This window comes from Schistocerca nitens, chromosome 2 (assembly GCF_023898315.1).
Source record: "Schistocerca nitens isolate TAMUIC-IGC-003100 chromosome 2, iqSchNite1.1, whole genome shotgun sequence".
Taxonomy (NCBI): Eukaryota; Metazoa; Arthropoda; class Insecta; order Orthoptera; family Acrididae; genus Schistocerca; species Schistocerca nitens.
This window is the reverse complement of record NC_064615.1, coordinates 569191148-569211597: the sequence shown is the minus strand read 5'-3', so window position 1 is coordinate 569211597 and position 20450 is coordinate 569191148.

Below are 20450 nucleotides of genomic sequence, written 5' to 3'. Positions count from 1 at the left end.
TAATGTTTTCTAACCACAAACCTGTTCCGACACTGACAATGTTGAGTGTTTATGGAAAAAGTTCAAGGCAATCGTAAAATGCGTTTTAGACAGGTACGTGCCGAGTAAAACTGTGAGGGACGGGAAAAACCCACCGTGGTACAACAACAAAGTTAGGAAACTACTGCGAAAGCAAAGAGACCTTCACTCCAAGTTCAAACGCAGCCAAAACCTCTCAGACAAACAGAAGCTTAACGATGTCAAAGTTAGCGTAAGGAGGGCTATGCGTGAAGCGTTCAGTGAATTCGAAAGTAAAATTCTATGTACCGACTTGACAGAAAATCCTAGGAAGTTCTGGTCTTACGTTAAATCAGTAAGTGGCTCGAAACAGCATATCCAGACACTCCGGGATGATGATGGCATTGAAACAGAGGATGACACGCGTAAAGCTGAAATACTAAACACCTTTTTCCAAAGCTGTTTACAGAGGAAGACCGCACTGCAGTTCCTTCTCTAAATCCTCGCACAAACGAAAAAATGGCTGACATCGAAATAAGTGTCCAAGGAATACAAAAGCAACTGGAATCACTCAACAGAGGAAAGTCCACTAGACCTGACGGGATACCAATTCGACTCTACACAGAGTACGCGAAAAAACTTGCCCCCCTTCTAACAGCCGTGTACCGCAAGTCTCTAGAGGAACGGAGGGTTCCAAATGATTGGAAAAGAGCACAGGTAGTCCCAGTCTTCAAGAAGGGTCGTGGAGCAGATGCGCAAAACTATAGACCTATATCTCTGACGTCGATCTGTTGTAGAATTTTAGAACATTTTTTTGCTCGAGTATCATGTCGTTTTTGGAAACCCAGAATCTACTCTGTAGGAATCAACATGGATTCCGTAAACAGCGATCGTGTGAGACCCAACTCGCTTTATTTGTTCACGAGACCCAGAAAATATTAGATACCGGCTCCCAGGTAGATGCTATTTTTCTTGACTTCCGGAAGGCGTTCGATACAGTTCCGCACTGTCGCCTGATAAACAAAGTAAGAGCCTACGGAATATCATATCAGCTGTGTGGCTGGATTGAAGAGTTTTTAGCAAACAGAACACAGCATGTTGTTATCAATGGAGAGACGTCTACAGACGATAAAGTAACCTCTGGCGTGCCACAGGGGAGTGTTATGGGACCATTGCTTTTCACAATATATATATATGACCTAGTAGATAGTGTCGGAAGTTCCATGCGGCTTTTCGCGGATGATGCTGTAGTATACAGAGAAGATGCAGCGTTAGAAAATTGTAGCGAAATGCAGGAAGATCTGCAGCGGATAGGCACTTGGTGCAGAGTGTGGCAACTGTCCCTTAACATAGACAAATGTAATGTATTGCGAATACATAGAAAGAAGGATCCTTTATTGTATGATTATATGATAGCGGAACAAACACTGGTAGCAGTTACTTCTGTAAAATATCTGGGAGTATGCGTGCAGAACGATTTGAAGTGGAATGATGATATAAAATTAATTGTTGGTAAGGCGGGTACCAGGTTGAGATTCATTGGGAGAGTGCTTAGAAAATGTAGTCCATCAACAAAGGAGGTGGCTTACAAAACACTCGTTCGACCTATACTTGAGTATTGCTCATCAGTGTGGGATCCGTACCAGATCGGGTTGACGGAGGAGATAGAGAAGATCCAAAGAAGAGCGGCGCGTTTCGTCACAGGGTTATTTGGTAACCGTGATAGCGTTACGGAGATGTTTAATACACTCAAGTGGCAGACTCTGCAAGAGAGGCGCTCTGCATCGCGGTGTAGCTTGCTCGCCAGATTTCGAGAGGGTGCGTTTCTGGATGAGGTATCGAATATATTGCTTCCCCCTACTTATACCTCCCGAGGAGATCACGAATGTAAAATTAGAGAGATTAGAGCGCGCACGGAGGCTTTCAGACAGTCGTTCTTCCCGCGAACCATACGCGACTGGAACAGGAAAGGGAGGTAATGACAGTGGCACGTAAAGTGCCCTCCGCCACACACCGTTGGGTGGCTTGCGGAGTATAAATGTAGATGTAGATGTAGACCTTGAGTAATAGTTACAGTGTGTTATATTTTAAGTATGTCCTATGTCACTTGAATGATGAGTTCTGAGTAATAGTGAATGATATTTTGTAATAATGCATATATGCTATGCCAATAATTTCTGTAAATAATATTTTTGTTATACTCTATAAATGCTATGCTAATAATTAACTCTCATTTTGAATGATGACTTCTGATGGTTTGTAACAGGCCAATGAGTGCCAATGATTACTATAATTAGACGAATTATGTAAATACTATGCCATTAATTAACTCTTGCTTTGAATGATGACTTCTGAGCAATGCATAAATATGATTTGTAACTGGCCAATGAGTGCCAATATTTAGTGTAATCAGATGACTTATGAATACTGTTCTATGATACTCCATAGATAGTACAGAAATGTTTAGTAACTAGGCAATGAGTGCCAACAATTACTCAAATCAGTTAATAGACTAGTGTAATTCTCTATGATGACTAGTATAAGACATAATGTCCTTCACCTTCTGACCTAAAAGCAATATCCGTTTGTCTCGTCCATCCTCATGATCATGGAGCACTATATTTGGATTTTGCACTAATTCTACGTTGGTGAAAAAGTATCAATTCTGGAGGGGAGTGTGGTGTTGACACATCATGCTGTCCACCACCTTGAACGATGGAGATGTTATTGTGGTCCCACTGTTTGGTGTACTTAATGTACTACCAAAATGATAACATTGAATATTAATACGACATTTCAGTGTCTTGGCTACACTGATTAATACTTCAGGGAAGAAAACTTCAGATTGTCTCACTTGGTGTTGTGCTTCTGTAGAAAGATATGGACTTTCAGTGCAGTTACGTGCAACCTACTGTGCTACAACCATGATGCAATCCTTCCCTTTCCTATCCTAGTTCTTGTAAAATGGTAAAAAATATACTACAGTGCGTGTGCACTTTATGTCATTTGTTAATATGTTTTGTACTCATTGCGTATACATTTTGTAATTTCTTGATATGTTCTGTACTCAGTGCATGTGCACTCTATTTCATTTCATGTTCTGCTCTGTGAATGTAAAATTGGTTAATTAAGAAAAATTTGTTGCTCATGGCAAGTCCAATTGACTCACCATCGCTGCCAAATTTTTACCCGCCCCCAGTGGAGGGTTATGTAAGAGGTCCGAGCAGATGTAATTTTATGTAAGAGGTCCGAGCAGATGTAATTTCGATGTATTGCTCATGCGCTGCCTGCGATATGCAAGGTATAAGAGAATCGCAGACCAGAGAGCAGTGTTGACTTAGCACGAACTGTGCAGCTGTAGCAGTAAGTTGTTGCTAGTCTGCGCTAGTCTGTGTCTGGTCTGGTGTATGGTGTTGGCTGGCCGGTCGCGGTGCAGAGATGCCAGAGCCTGAGTATTATTGTATAAGGTAAAAATCAGCCTCGCGCGTATGTAGTAATGTTATGTGAACTCCCATGTAAATCTTTTAAAAATGTCCTAATAATAATCTTTGTTATATAAAGTTATTTTGTTTACAAGCATTCATTTCAATTTAAATAATTTACTAATTTCTCCAATCCATGATCATTCCGATTGTTGTAAAAGAAAAATCAGTTGTTTCCTTTCATAAATGACAAATCTATCAGCCAGCATTGCACAGAGCTGTGCGGGGAAAAGTTATTGTAAGAGCAGATAGTTGGCGACTTTATTGAGGTAAGAATTTTTGCTTTTTTTTTTTCAGAATGATCTTACAGGCCCATGACGCAGCACTGCTGTCGTCCAAAATTTACGAGGTTACTGAATTTATTTTTTATTGAGCTTCCATTAGATGAGAAAAGAATTTTGTGGGTACATTAAATGGGAAACAAATTTTGTGTTGAGGTTAAATGTGAATGAATTTCTGTAGGGAGGTTATAAATGGGAGCCAATTTTGTTCTGAGGTTACACAAAAATTAAAATTAGAATCATTAACCAATTAAATTGTATTATATTTTTTGTGGGAAGGTTACAAGGTACAGATCTATCGGTGAGCGAGCGGTTGCATATGATTGCTAAGTAGGGAGCTATTGTATCAGCGTAATCTGAAAGGAACGTAATCGGTATACAATCTGGACCTGAAGACTTGCCCGTATCAAGCGATTTGAGTTGCTTCGCAACCCCTAAGGTATCTACTTCTAATTGTAAGAAACTCATGCTAGCAGCTGTTCGTGTTTCAAATTCTGGAATATTCCATTCGTCGTCCCTGGTGAAGGAATTTCGGAAAACTGCGTTCAGTAACTCCGCTTTAGCGGCACAGTCGTCGGTAACAGTACCATCGGCACTGTGCAGCGAAGGTATTGACTGCGTCTTGCCACTTGTGTACTTTACATACGACCAGAATTTCTTCGGATTTTCTACCAAATTTCGAGACAATGTTTCGTTGTGGAACCTATTAAAGGCATCTCTCATTGAAGTCCGTGCCAAATTTCGCGCGTCTGTAAATTTTAGCCAATTTTCGGGATTTCGCGTTCTTCTGAACTTTGCATGCTTTTTCCGTTGCCTCTGCAACACAGTTCGGACCTGTTTTGTGTACCACGGGGGATCAGTTCCATCTCTTACCAATTTATGAGGTATGAATCTCTCAATTGCTGTTGCTACTATATCTTTGAATTTGAGCCACATCTTGTCTACATTTGCATAGTCAGTTCGGAAGGAATGGAGATTCTCTCTTAGGAAGGCTTCTAGTGACACTTTATCCGCTTTTTTAAATAAAATTATTTTGCGTTTGTTTCTTGTGGATTTGGAAGAAACGGTATTGAGCCTAGCTACAACGACCTTGTGATCACTAATCCCTGTATCAGTCATGATGCTCTCTATTAGCTCTGGATTGTTAGTGGCTAAGAGGTCAAGTGTGTTTTCGCAACCATTTAAAATTTGCGTGGGTTCGTGCACTAACTGCTCGAAATTATTTTTCGGAGAAAGCATTTGGACAATCTCGAAAGATATTTTCTGCCTACCACCGGTTTTGAACAAGTATTTTTGCCAACATATCGAGGGAAGGTTGAAGTCCCCACCAACTATAACCGTATGAGTGGGGTATCCTCGAGATGACTGGGTGTTTCTGTTGTCATTATTTCATCATTGGTGATATTGGACTGAGCAAAAGTTCGGCATTTTTACTGGCAATGATAACCGCGCATTTGAGCGCCCCACAAACCAAACATCATCATCTGTTGGTTTGGACTGACTCCTGCTACACAAATCAAAAACGAAATTGCAGATATCTGCTGTAATGCCGGTGTAAATACGCTTGACGACTCGTAGGAGCGACATCTTGCATACTGCACATTTTTCATGTCTGTTGTTAGATCGTTGATGCTCTTCTGTATCATACATTTTAATGTAGGTGATTGAGTTTGAAAGACAGCGTCAGCAAAATGATATATATGTCGATGTGCAGTCTGAAAATTAAGGCCGAAAGCCTTCTGACGTGCCTCATACGCACTCGTTGTTCTTTCAGGACAAAAAATGGCTCTAAGCACTATGGGACTTAACATCTGAAGTCATCAGTCGCCCAACGTAGAAACTACTTAGAGCTAACTAACCTGAGGGCATCACACACATCCATGCCCGAGGCATGATTCGAACCTGCGACCGTAGTAGGCGCGCGGTTCCGGACTGAAGCTCCTAGAACCGCTCGGCCACAGTGGCCGACGGAACTTTAATCTCCTCTGGATTACAGAACGGTTTAGGATACGGCAGAGGTTACTAGGCAGTTATTCCAGGGTCGTATAGCTGAGATGAATAAAAATTTATTGCAATGTATGAATACAGCCTAGATGAAAATGAGGTGGTGGGTTCACCTTTTATTTATTTCTTTATCAAACAATGCGTTTTACATGAAGGTGGAACCACAATCTCTTATCCTTTCACGCAGACTCGGATGAATAGAAGAATTAAGTTACAATGATTATTACGGCCAAGATGCTGAACGTATTATATCTTGAATTACGGTTACAAAATATTGACAGGAATTTGAAATGCGATGAGAGATAGCGAGGACAGCAGTGACTAAGAGGTCAATGAAGAGAACAGAATAATCTCCTCTATACGGTCGCATGCATTCTAACTGTGCATAGGGACGACTGACGTGATTAAATTACAGAATGTTACACACAGACCATACACAAGTTTCCATAGCTAGCTCTAGTCGTCTTCAGTTTGCACTATTTGTACGTGTTGGACTACGCCACGTTAGTAATGATTTGCGAGGAATTAAGACTACACTACTTTTCGTTTTTGTTTTCGTGAAAATAATTTTCTAAATTTTTTCGGCAGCGTATGGGTAACAGTGATTTTCTGCGTGCTGTAACAGTTTGTTCTTCCCAGATTGGACTAATATCTTCGGTTGTATATATGGAGACGAAATTAATATCATTAAGTAGCATATTTAACGAAAATTTTCGCTGTTCGACTTTAATTGTGATATGTGGATGACTTGTGGCCTTTTAAGGCTTAGTTTGGTACTCATTTTCAGAGGTCACCATTCCTATTTGACATGACAGTAGTAACGTTCTTAGGGCTTGCGCTAAAATACAACTGATGGCAATAGCAAGTTTTAAATAATGAAGTACCAGTTAAATTTTTATGAAACTTCGTGAAGATTAACATCGAATAATGAGCATTAAATGACTCTCAAGTTTTCTTCCGTACGGAACTGATGTCAGTAATCAGCATCAACATGAGTAATCCCATCTGCCATGCACATAATCGTGGTGCTATGGAGACAGAGATTCCAAAGGTCATACACAGGAAATCGTTGCATTCCTGAATCAAGGATTTTTGGTGTAAACTGCAGTTTATTACTTTCATCCAATACGTCATTTGGTATCCAGCTCACGAAGGACATGACAGCACGCTTTACAATTCTTGACACGTACTAGCGAGCATTGTGCCTCCCTTCAACGTCTACCAAATACCAAATCAATCCTGTAGTCTTATACTATAGCTCCACCGCATAGGATTCCGGCAGTTGTAGAGATACCTCTTGAGATTCGCCGCTTCAAGTCGTCTACGAAAGCATTGCCCACACACAGAAGAGACTTATCGCTGAATACCACTGTGAAACTCATTTTTTCAGTCGAATATGGCTTTACACCATTCAAGTATGGGCTGTCTGTAGTATGGTGCCGGCGAGAAATGACGCTACTTCCACAAATCCACTTCAGACGATACGCGGCGCCACTCTGTTTGTGAGGCCTGCCTGTATTTCAGCTGTTTCTACCATCAGAGCCAGATGAACAGTCCTTCCAGCCAGTCTACAAGGACTCGTGTCTGCTTTTCTTGCCCACCGTCCCCTTGAGTCCGTTTCCCCAGCACTCACTCTGGAGTCACAGTACGGCGGCCAGCTGTCTGTGAAATTTGTCGGTACGATGATCCCATGCCCCCATTCGAATGAGACTAAGTGTTCTGTGAATCCAATGCCTGCTGCCAAGTGAAAATATTATTTGATCTGACTCACTTTGCTAAGCTCGTGTTACGAATTTAAACAGCTGAAAGTGACCAGATGATAGGTGTATCTAGGTTAATGCCTATAAATTGCTGTCCTAAATTGTACCGAAATTAATTTATTGTGTAAACATCATTTAAACATACAGTGTGTTCAAAAAGGGTCTTTACAACTTTGATCACGTATATTTCAGGAATGGTTTTGGTTTGTTTTGCGGAAGGAGACCAGACAAACGGTTCAAATGGCTCTGAGCACTATGGGACTCAACTGCTGAGGTCATTAGTCCCCTAGAACTTAGAACTAGTTAAACCTAACTAACCTAAGGACATCACAAACATCCATGCCCGAGGCAGGATTCGAACCTGCGCCCGTAGCGGTCTTGCGGTTTCAGACTGCAGCGCCTTTAACCGCACGGCCACTTCGGCCGGCTGGAGGCCAGACAGCGAGGTCATCGGTCTCATAGGATAAGGGAAGGAAGTCGGCCGTGCCCTTTCAAAGGAACCATCCCGGCATTTGCCTAGAGCGATTTAGAGAAATCACGGAAAACCTAAATCAGGATGGCCGGATGCGGGATTGAACCGTCGTCCTCCCGAATACTAGTCAAGTGTGCTAACCACTGCGCCACCTCGCTCGGTATTTCAGGAATGTGGACAGATATAAATGTGCGCTTTACTGCATAATGGTTCCACAAACCTAAAGTTTAGGTAGCTGTTCAACAGAGTTAGTTGGACTGTGATAAATGCCTGTCACAACCGTTCCACATTTGCGTTACTTGTGCTCGGACGCTCATGTTATCCACGCCATTTCCGAATTACTTGAACATAATGTATGACTATCTGATGGTGTACTTCTGTAATGTGGCCGGAAGTTCCACTGAACCTGCGTATTCCTCACGCTGGGCTATCTCCTGGGGAGGTTCCCGTTTTCGTCAATGACTAACCTCCAAAACCAAAAACAAAGAAACTTTAGCTCTGTGTGAACTTTACTCCGCAAACTGCTCCACTCGCCTCGTTGACGATAGGACAAGTGTGGCCAATGAAAGTCGCCCACAGCGGTCATTGAAGCGTAAACTAGTTGGAATAATTTCTACTAGGAGCTCCTACAGTCTATTACTGTTCTTCATGCCTGCAAGAAGTACTATCCAAGAATAATATTGATGACTGTTATTCTGGCAAAATGGAAAGAATTCAGAGGACTGTGTTCTACCATTGAAAACTAATCATACAATACAGGTGTCTAGCTGCTGGACGTATTTTCCTTTTGAAAACTTCAGCACAATGGCCCTTGCAGCTCGGATTATAATCTTCCAAAGCTGGCGACGATAAGTACACATCACATAAAATGATGCCCCAGAATCGACTAGTTCCTGGAGACTTTGTTCGTCGATAATGATAATGGTACGATTTTCCAACATTTTGACAACTATCGTCCATAGAGGATTTTCATCTTAGAGCCCTCACCTCCTAATTTTCAGTGGTTGTGAGAGCGAATGCGTATATATTTCATAATCGATTATTGAAACAAACGCGACCGTGACACATAAAAAACACTTAGAATCTATCTAAAGATTTTTTATTGCGTGAATTTCGTTTCTTTGTATGATACATATGACAACATTATGAGTGCTGAAAAAGACTCCGTTAAACTTCGGTTACACGATAAATCAGTCAAATCTAAAGACCGTAAATTCAACTATATGCCTAGGAATACAATTACGAACAACTTAAATTGGAAAGAACACACAGAAAACGTTGAGAGGAAGGCGAACAAAAGATTGTGTTTTTTGGCAGAAACTTAGAAGACGCAACAGATCTGCTAAAGAGACTGCCTACCCTACGCTTGTCTGTCCTCTTCTGCAGCACTGCTGTACGTTGTGGGATGTTTACCAGATAGGAACAACGGAGTATATCGAGAAAGTTCGAAGAAAGGCAGCACGTTTTGTATTACCGAGATAGGGAGAAGTGTGTCACTGACATGATGCAGGATTTAAGGTGGACATCATTAAAACAAAGGCGTTTTTCGATGCGGCGGAATCTTCTCCCAAAATTTCTGTCGCCACTTTTCTCCTCCGAATGTGTAAATATTGTGTCGCGGCCGACCTGCATAGGAAGAAACGATCATCATATTAAGGGAAAACCGGGGTCGCATGGAAAGATATAGCTGTTCGTTTTTTCCGCGCACTGTTGGAGACTGGAATAACGGAGCATTATTGTGAAGGTGGCCCGGAGAACTCTCTTCCATACAATTGTAATTTGCGCAATATCCATACAGATGGAGACTGCTGATGGCACTGATACAATCCAGTCCTTCCGACATCTCATTATCGGATTACTGTGATGAATCCCTGTTTCGTATGTCAAAAGCGCTTTAAACTGTCACCCAATATTTTGCTACCATTAACTGAGGATCTGTTGGAACTAAAGACCATAGTAAGATAATAGGTTTCATAGGGGAACAACTGATTCGGCTAATTCCTAATTTGTATCCCATATGAACAAAGGTATCTGTTATGTAATATTCAATTAAATGACTTTTGTGAAAAGTAAAATTTTTCAACAGATGCTGGAGGATAAGGACTCAAGATTTATATGTATTGCAGTAATTCAAACGCATCAACTGAATTAATGTTCCAAAATATAAGTCATAATGTTAAATCCACTATCATTATGAATATACACTCCTGGAAATTGAAATAAGAACACCGTGAATTCATTGTCCCAGGAAGGGGAAACTTTATTGACACATTCCTGGGGTCAGATACACCACATGATCACACTGACAGAACCACAGGCACATAGACACAGGCAACAGAGCATGCACAATGTCGGCACTAGTACAGTGTATATCCACCTTTCGCAGCAATGCAGGCTGCTATTCTCCCATGGAGACGATCGTAGAGATGCTGGATGTAGTCCTGTGGAACGGCTTGCCATGCCATTTCCACCTGGCGCCTCAGTTGGACCAGCGTTCGTGCTGGACGTGCAGACCGCGTGAGACGACGCTTCATCCAGTCCCAAACATGCTCAATGGGGGACAGATCCGGAGATCTTGCTGGCCAGGGTAGTTGACTTACACCTTCTAGAGCACGTTGGGTGGCACGGGATACATGCGGACGTGCATTGTCCTGTTGGAACAGCAAGTTCCCTTGCCGGTCTAGGAATGGTAGAACGATGGGTTCGATGACGGTTTGGATGTACCGTGCACTATTCAGTGTCCCCTCGACGATCACCAGTGGTGTACGACCAGTGTAGGAGATAGCTCCCCACACCATGATGCCGGGTGTTGGCCCTGTGTGCCTCGGTCGTATGCAGTCCTGATTGTGGCGCTCACCTGCACGGCGCCAAACACGCATACGACCATCATTGGCACCAAGGCAGAAGCGACTCTCATCGCTGAAGACGACACGTCTCCATTCGTCCCTCCATTCACGCCTGTCGCGGCACCACTGGAGGCGGCCTGCACGATGTTGGGGCGTGAGCGGGAGACGGCCTAACGGTGTGCGGGACCGTAGCCCAGCCACATGGAGACGGTTGCGAATGGTCCTCGCCGATACCCCAGGAGCAACAGTGTCCCTAATTTGCTGGGAAGTGGCGGTGCGGTCCCCTACGGCACTGCGTAGGATCCTACGGTCTTGGCGTGCATCCGTGCGTCGCTGCGGTCCGGTCCCAGGTCGACGGGCACGTGCACCTTCCGCCGACCACTGGCGACAACATCGATGTACTGTGGAGACCTCACGCCCCACGTGTTGAGCAATTCGGCGGTACGTCCACCTGGCCTCCCGCATGCCCACTATACGCCCTCGCTCAAAGTCCGTCAGCTGCACATACGGTTCACGTCCACGCTGTCGCGGCATGCTACCAGTGTTAAAGACTGCGATGGAGCTCCGTATGCCACGGCAAACTGGCTGACACTGACGGCGGCGGTGCACAAATGCTGCGCAGCTAGCGCCATTCGACGGCCAACACCGCGGTTCCTGGTGTGTCCGCTGTGCCGTGCGTGTGATCATTGCTTGTACAGCCCTCTCGCAGTGTCCGGAGCAAGTATGGTGGGTCTGACACACCGGTGTCAATGTGTTCTTTTTTCCATTTCCAGGAGTGTATTACATACATGCAATACCCAAGAGCTATAAATCAGCATGAAAGATTCTTTAAGATAATACACTTTACACATAAATCTGTTATTTTAAACATCGTAACAACTTTGTTTATTTTGATTACAATGAACGCCTGTGCGAAAAGGACCTTTCTGATGATGTGATAGAAGTGTATATATAGGAGTCGATATGTAACATAAAAGAGACACAGTACAACACACAATTTAACAAAGCGTCGGATGACTTGATCAGATAAGATAGGGGAGAAAAATAAAATTATTTTAATATTCGTGAAGTAATTGGAGAACAAGCGACCAAATGACTATTCAAGTTGGAATGTAGAATATGAGTCACTAGATATTAGGCTTTCTGCAAATATCCAGTCAGTTCCGGAGACAGCAAAAGCAGATAAGTAAAAGAACTATCGCAGAATCAGCTTAACGGATCATGCATCAAAGTTGTTGACAAGAATAACATAAAGAAGAACGTAAAGGGAAACTGTGGGTCTGCCCGGAGACGTTCAGTTACGCTGTCAGAAAGGTGAAGGCACCAGAGTGACAGTTCTGATGTTGCAGTTGATAATGGAAGCAAGACTAAAGAAACATCAAGATACTACCGCAGGATTTGTCAGCATAGAAAAAGCGTTCGACAGTGTAAAGTACTGCAATACGTTCAAAATGTTGCATAAGAGCCCACAGGGGACAGTAGGAATGGAAGACCGAGAACGAAGTACTTGGCTAAGCAGGATATAAGGCCGGGATGTAGTCTTTCGCCATTACTGTTCAATCCAAATATCGTTGAAGCAGTGACGGAAATAAAAGAGAGGATCAAGAGCAGGATTATAATTCAAGGTGAAAGGTTATCAATGATAGGATTCGCTGATGACCTTGCTATCCTGAGTCAAAGTGAAAGAGATTTACAGGATCTTTTGAATTAAATAAACAGTCTAGAGAGTAAACTGAAGAAAAACGAAAGTAATGAGGAATATCAAACTCAGACCATATATAGAAAGAACTGCTACGGAATGTAACTGAGGACTTTAAGTCGGGAGGGGGGGGGGGGGGAGGGGGAGAGGGTAGTCCTTTCGCCGAGTGTCGTGTCGTTCCCATAGTTCGCCCAGCGGTGCAGTTCGATGTCGTCGCGCATTGCCACCCATAAAATGAAGTCAGGTCCGAATTTACCCGTGAAAAGGGGCATGTATGGAGGCAGTACACTGTCGCGTTAACATTGATCGGTAAGTGTAACTTACTCTTCCTCATACCATAAAACCTAGACCACCAAAACGATTATGTTCGACAATGTTTCTGGGTGTATTACCTGTTCCCCACCTCTCGTCACATAAGAGTATTCCAGCATACCGTGCACGTCAGCATCCCTTATTCCTAACCATGATTTATCTCTATAATGTATGAATGTATAAGTAGTAGAAAACGCATGTACGTTAGTGAGTGTAGCGTTTTTAGTATATCGTTGTAATAACGCGCGAGAAATTCCGTTGAATTTAAGTTTTAGAAGCGGGCCTGTGACGTCAGTGTGGCTGTGGCATCGTCCTGCTCTCTCTTTTTGAACAGTGCGCCTTGCTATTGATCTCTCGAACAACATTCAAGGCGATCGCATGTTAAAATGTGGGCAATTAAACTGATGGAAAATATTAGACAGACTGCCGAGGGAATTAGTTGCTTCAGCTTCCATGTGATTGGAGCAAACCCCTGACAACAATGATGTGTGTTCTGTCGATTGGTTGTGATCGCGCCCGCAGAGGTTTTTTTGCTACATCGGTCCCCGGATTCGGGGTAGATTGAGACATTTGCTGTGTTACACAGTCACGGTCTCGAAGTCTGGTGAGTATGACGTGTAGCCTCTGCCAGCATTTGAGGCGAGTATTTTGGACGGCACTTCGTTTAGTTTTCCGCTTTAAGATGAAGGAAATCTCAGTGGTTATTAAATTGACTTACCAACCGAAATATGTGGCTTCACGTGTACCCTTTTTGCCATCGTTTGCTAAGTTGCTGGTAGGACCGACTTTGTTTTCTTTATCTATGGACGATTCCCCTCAATCGTTGTGTTTTCATGAGCAGACTTATGTACTGAATGTTTGACTCTTTTTGGTTTAGCACATGAGCATCAGTGTCCATTCCCCTGATGACTTGATCCTTGTGACTAAATAATGAACGGAGATTTTGTTTGTACCGTTGTCTGTAACCTTAGAGTTAAGATGGCTTATATATTAAATGTATGTTGAAGTCAACGAATTCAATCCTCTTTCATTAATAAACGTAAATTTTTATAACAAGTTTAACTCACTAGATGTTCCCCAATGTGCATTCCATTCCGAACAACATTCCATGTCCTACGCTCAGTAAGAACAGTAGCCGTGTTGGCCTATTATCATTGTATCAGAAAAAATTTTGAAGTACTGTAGTCAGATTTTCGTTGAACATTTCTTTTTTTTATAATGTTGTCGGAACAAGTGTATTTTCTATAGACGCTGAAAACGTACCTCCCTCCTTTCTGACGGTCAAATTTAAATAGTTGATCGGTCATTTTGAGGTACTGTAGTCAGATTTTTTTGAACATTTCTTTTTTTTATAATGTTGTCGGAACAAGTGTATTTTCTATAGACGCCGAAAACGTACCTCCCTCCTTTCTGACGGTCAAATTTAAATAGTTAATGGCCCAATTGTTCTCCATTTCTCGCTTGAATTGAACTTTTGGATGATGCTCATTTAAAACTTTAGTCATTTCCTCTACTTCTTTTTTTCCTTTGAATAATAAAATAGTGTCGTCAACATACCGTCTGTAATAAATTAACTTCTCCTTAATTTCTGGAAAAGAGCTGAAAACTTTGTTCTCAAAGTCATTCATAAAAATTTCAGCTAAAATAAAAAAAGTAGCGATCAAAGACTGAAATGTCAATTTTATTCGAAGAAAGAATTAACCTACAGGCGGTTTAATTTAATAAAAACAGAGGTTTTTATATTTCCCTGTGTGATATCACACAAGAGAGTAATGTGTTGGTGTAGATCCCAAGCGTCTCTTGAAAGTGTGTTAATGTCCTGATAGGTCTCGGATACTTACAGTCTACGTGTCCATCTGTATCTGCATGACTACTGTGTAAATCACACTTCGTGCTTCACAGATAGTATCGAACCACTTTCAATCTGCAAACTTTTTTTGAACTGTTCCACTCTCAAATATCGCGTGGGAAAATGTAGAATCTAAATCTTTCAGTGTGAACTCTGGTTTCTCTTCTTTAATTACGATGGTCAGTTTCCTTATGTAGGTGGGAGTCAATAAAGTGTTTTTACGTTTGGAGGACAGCGCTCATTACTTTGTGTGAATAAAGAGAGTTCCATTTACCAAGAATTTTGCTTTCTGAATCTTTGCTAACTTTATATCAATAGAACGTTTCCTTCGAGGTCTTTCTTAATGTTCGAACACAGTATATGTTCCAAAATTCTGTTGCAGATATAGTATATAGATCTACAAATCATCGAAAATCTATTTTCTTTCTACTGTATTGGCGTAACGTGTGCAGTTTTCTGGTCCATAGGTACGTACCTTTCATCGAGCGAGCTGTTGTATATGTTACCTAAATTTCAAGCTGTCACGTCACTATATTCTGAAAGGAACCTAACTGGCACACAGTGAGAATCGGAAAATTATCTTTTTCTAACACTCCAAACAGTGCGGTGGGAATTGGATGGGGACCAACGGTTTAGTTTATCCTATTCCACTCTTTGACTGTGGGAAGTCGAGCCGGCCAGGAACCCCATCAGCCAGTCTTGCGATGGCTGTTGCAGCGATTGTAGTTATCGCGTAACTTTCCATGGTCTCCTGCCTTCATTTTTCTCGTGAGCTCTTGTATTCCGATCCGACAGTACTGATAATATTACTGTACCAATGGATCTTTTTCGCAATGATGATCGGAAATGAGTTGGAAACAGTACTTTACGCACGCGTGAAGCGGTTCTAGCCGAGTTTCGTCGTCAGGAGGATGCTTCGGACCAAGAAGACAGCGACCTTGACCTAGAAGAGCCTGTCCTCAAATCTGAATTTGGAAGTCACATGAATAGTGATATAGGTGTTTTTGACCATGTTGATAATTAATGCAGAAAAAACAGAAGATACAGGCCTTGAATTAGGAAAGACGAGCAATATAGTCGCAAACTTCTTCAAATATGATTACTCACCTGCCTGGATACAAAAGGAAAGCACGAGGAATCACAGAAGAGAACAATTTTCACTTTTTGTAACCGATGAAATGCTAGGAAGCATCGTTCGTCATACTAATGAGAAGATGTAGAGCACTCCAAGAATAGTGACCCAGCTACTCGTTTTTACATCCGACAGACGCGATTGAGGTAAAACTTTTATTGGTCTCTTGTTCATTAGTGGTGTCTTGAAAGATTCCGGTTTCTGCGAGGATGACACGTTTCCCGAGCTTTATGGACCTTTCTTTCTACTATGTCTCATAAAAGATTTGCATTCCTTCTATAAAATTTCAGATTTGATGATAAAAACACTAGGGAGTCAAAAAGGGTAGCTATATTTTCTACTTTTCGGGAGATGTGGGATACTTTTGTAAGCTGGTATTTACAGTACCATAGCCATCAGATGGCTTGTTTGCATAAAACATTATTCATTTTCCGTGATCGGTGTCCCTTCAAACTGTTTATATCATCCAATCTCGGTAAGTCGGGTCTTGAACTAATTTCAATGTGTGACAACAGAACGTTGTACCTTATTTCAGGTATTCCATATACTGGAGAATAGCAAACAAAGAAACGAAAGATTATTTATCCATACCGACTCGATATGACTGAATCAGGGCCAGGAAGAAATCTAAACGTGACAACTGATAACTGGTTCACTCCATATGAGTCGGCAAAGACACTGTCTGAGAGAAAAATTGAGAAGTCAGTCGGCACACTACGTGAAAATAAGCGTGAGATACCATTACCCACGTTGTGAGCAGCCGTAGCTTTAATCGCAAAGTCCGTCAATCGTTACTGCAAAATTTTGCATTCATTCAGCGCTAAAAAGGAATAAAAAGGTTATCCTATTGTCATTATTGTACCACAAAGGAATAATATGTGATGATTAAAGAAAGCTAGAAATTGCTGAATTCCATAACCTAACGGAAGGTGGAGTGAATGTATTGGACAAACTTTGCAAAGACAAGACTAAAAAACGGAAAGCACTAAGGTGACCACTCAGATACTTCTTCGGAATCTTACACATCGCAGCTGCAAACCCACTCTGTTCAAATAAAACTCTACTCAATGTTCCATCCCCACTTGTAGACGTACCACTTCCGTAAAATGATCTCGCTCTGGCTTTGACAAAATCATTGATGAAACAAAGAATGCGCTGGCGACATACTGGTGGGACTCTTCGTTTGACAATTTCCAAGGTCTTACGAAACGAAAGAGGAGCTTTGGAAACGATTCGCTGTCACAGCAAGTAAGAATTTGTAAAAGAGATGAAGAATATGCGCCACGTTCGGTCCTTGCAAAGACATAAACAGAAATGAATAATGTGCCAAAAGAAGTTAATGCGCATGTGGTGAGCATAAGAAAAAAAGGGCATCAGATACGTGACAGACGATTCTACTGAAGTAACAGATATACAGCGTTGTCCTATGATAGTGACCGGGCCAAATATCTCACGAAATATGCATAAACCGAAAAAACTACAAAGAACGAAACTTGAAGGGGGAAACCAGGTGGCGCCATGGTTGGCCCGCTAAATGGCGCTGCCATAGGTCAAACGGATATCAACTGCGTTTTTTAAAATACGAACCCCCATTTTTTATTACATATTCGTGTAGTACGTAAAGAAATACGAATGTTTCTGTTGGACCACTTTTTTAGCTTTGTGATAGATGGCGCTGCAATAGTCACTGTTGTGGCGTAACAAGACAGCTACGCCACACGGAAGTAGCCGAAAGGCACGCGTTACTGACGCAGGCTAGAGATTGAAACAGGAGACGTAATGAATGCTATAAAGAAAAGTACGTAGCTGCTATAATACTTAACTTTAATCCATCATTTGTATACAGCATTCTTGATGATACAAGTGAGATTCTATCTTGAAATGGTTAATGGCGTCTTGCTAGGTCGTAGACATGGACTTAGCTGAAGGCTATTCTAACTGTCTCTCGGCAAATGAGAGAAAGGCTTCGTCAGTGTAGTCGCTAGCAAAGTCGTCGTACAACTGGGGCGAGTGCTAGTAAGTCTCTCGAGACCTGCCGTGTGGTGGCGCTCGGTCTGCGATCACTGCCAGTGGCGACACGCGGGTCCGACATGTACTAATGGACCGCGGCCGATTTAAGCTACCACCTAGCAAGTGTGGTGTCTGGCGGTGACACCACAGTCAGAAACGTATAAGTACGTGGTATCACGTAACATTCTGCCAGTGCGGACGGTCTTTGCTTCGTGATACATTACCCGTTTTAAAATGGACCGTTTACCAATTGCGGAATAGGTCGATATCGTGTTAATGTATGGCTATTGTGATCAAAGTGCCCAACGGGCGTGTGCTATGTATGCTGCTCGATATCCTGGACGACATCATCCAAGTGTCCGGATCGTTCGCCGGATAGTTACGTTACAGGAAGTGTTCAGCCACATGTGAAACATCAACCACGACCTGCCACAAATGATGATTCCCAAGCAGGTGTTTTATCTGCTGTCGCGGCTAATCCGTACATCAGTAGCAGACAAATTGCGCGAGAATCGGGAATCTCAAAAACGTCGGTGTTGAGAATGCTACATCAACATCGATTGCACCCGTACCATATTTCTATGCACCACGAATTGCATGGCGACGACTTTGAAAGTCGTGTACAGTTCTGCCACTGGGCACAAGAGAAGTTACGGGACGATGACAGATTTTTCGCTCGCGTTCTATTTAGCGACGAAGCGTCCTTCACCAACAGCGGTAACGTAAACCGGCATAATATGCACTATTTGGCAACGGAAAATCCACGATGGCTGCGACAAGTGGAACATCAGCAACCTTGGCGGGTTAATGTATGGTGCGGCATTATTGGAGGAAGGATAATTGGCCTCCATTTCATCGATGGCAATCTAAACGGTGCAATGTATGCTGATTTCCTACGTAATGTACTACTGATGTTACTACAAGATGTTTCACTGCATGACAGAATGACGATGTACTTCCAACATGATGGATGTCCGGCACATAGCTCGCGTGCGATTGAAGCGGTATTGAATAGCATATTTCATGACAGGTGGATTGGTCGTCAATCACCATACCATGGCCCGCACGTTCACCGGATCTGACGTCCCCGGATTTCTATCTGTGGGGAAAGTTGAAGGATATTTGCTATCGTGATTCACCGACAACGCATGACAAAAGGCGTCAGCGCATTGTCAATGCACGTGCGAACATTACGGAATGCAAACTACTCGCTATTGAGAGGAATGTCGTAAAACGTATTGCCAAATGCGTTGAGATTGACTGACATCATTTTGAGCATTTATTGCATTAATGTGGTATTTACAGGTAATCACGCTGTAACAGCATGCGTTCTCAGAAATGATAAGTTCACAAAGGTACATGTATCTAATTGGAACAACTGAAATAAAGTGTTCAAACGTTCCTACGTTCTGTATTTTAATTTAAGAAACCTAACTGTTACCAACTGTTCGTCTAAAGCTGTGAACCATATGTTTGTGACTATTACAGAGTCATATATCACGTACTACACGAATATGTAATAAAAATGGGGTTTCCTATTTTTAAAAACGCAGTTGATATCCGTCTTACCTATGGCAGCGTCATTTAGCTGGCCAACCATGGCGCCATCTGGTTTCCCCCTTCAAGCTAGACAAGTTTCCTCCTTTGTAGTTATTCCGTTTAACGTTTATTTCTTGAGATATTTGGCCCGGTCACGATCAGTGGACCACCCTCTGTGATGCTACTTTCCATTTAGGCAATAATTTCATTTTATTCCTAATATTATTTTACTTTTTGTCAAAAAAGACCTATTCATATTTCATTTTGTGTAGATACATTTATTTGGTTTTGAAGACCACTATGGGCTAATTGTTATACAATTTCTGTAAAATGCATTCTGTCATGTAAAATATTAGTAAAAAATTTGACTACATAATAATAATAATACTTATTTGCACTTACGTATATACGAACTTGATTGAAAAGGGAGCGGGACGGGTGCGACCCAACTGTACAGTCTATTTTGCCTCAAGCCACCATATAATTTCAGGATTGAGGGATTTACGTTGCTTCACTACACAGAGAATATCTACTCGTAAATTCCTACCGTTGGCAGCGCTGTTCTTGATTCTAATTATGGATTTTTTACTACATATTCTCTACATTTAGGAAAACCGTGTTCAATAACTTTGCTGTTGTGGCGCTGTCGTCGGTGATACTATCACTGCCACCGTGCAGTGAAGCTTTTATTTTTGTGAATTCCAAACCAGTGTAAATTGGCTACAGTGTGTAAATATACCGAATGACAGTAACGTGCGATTACGATGTTATTTAGTACATAAAAACTGAGCTATGAATCTATATTTTTCTCTATATTTACCTCGCTCAGAGCTAACTTCGGAACCACAGACCTGGAATCAATATCAGCCGCCACGGTCGTCGTACTCCACTGATGAAACACCAAAATAGAGTTTGTGGAGTACTGTCGCTACATTGGCAGAGAGCTCAGATTTTTTAATCGATCCCAAGCCGAAGCACTGAGAACACCACAAGTGTTTGGTTTCACAATACATTCAGTGATGATGGTTTTCCTTGTAGAGATCGATACCAGCGATAGACGAACCTTT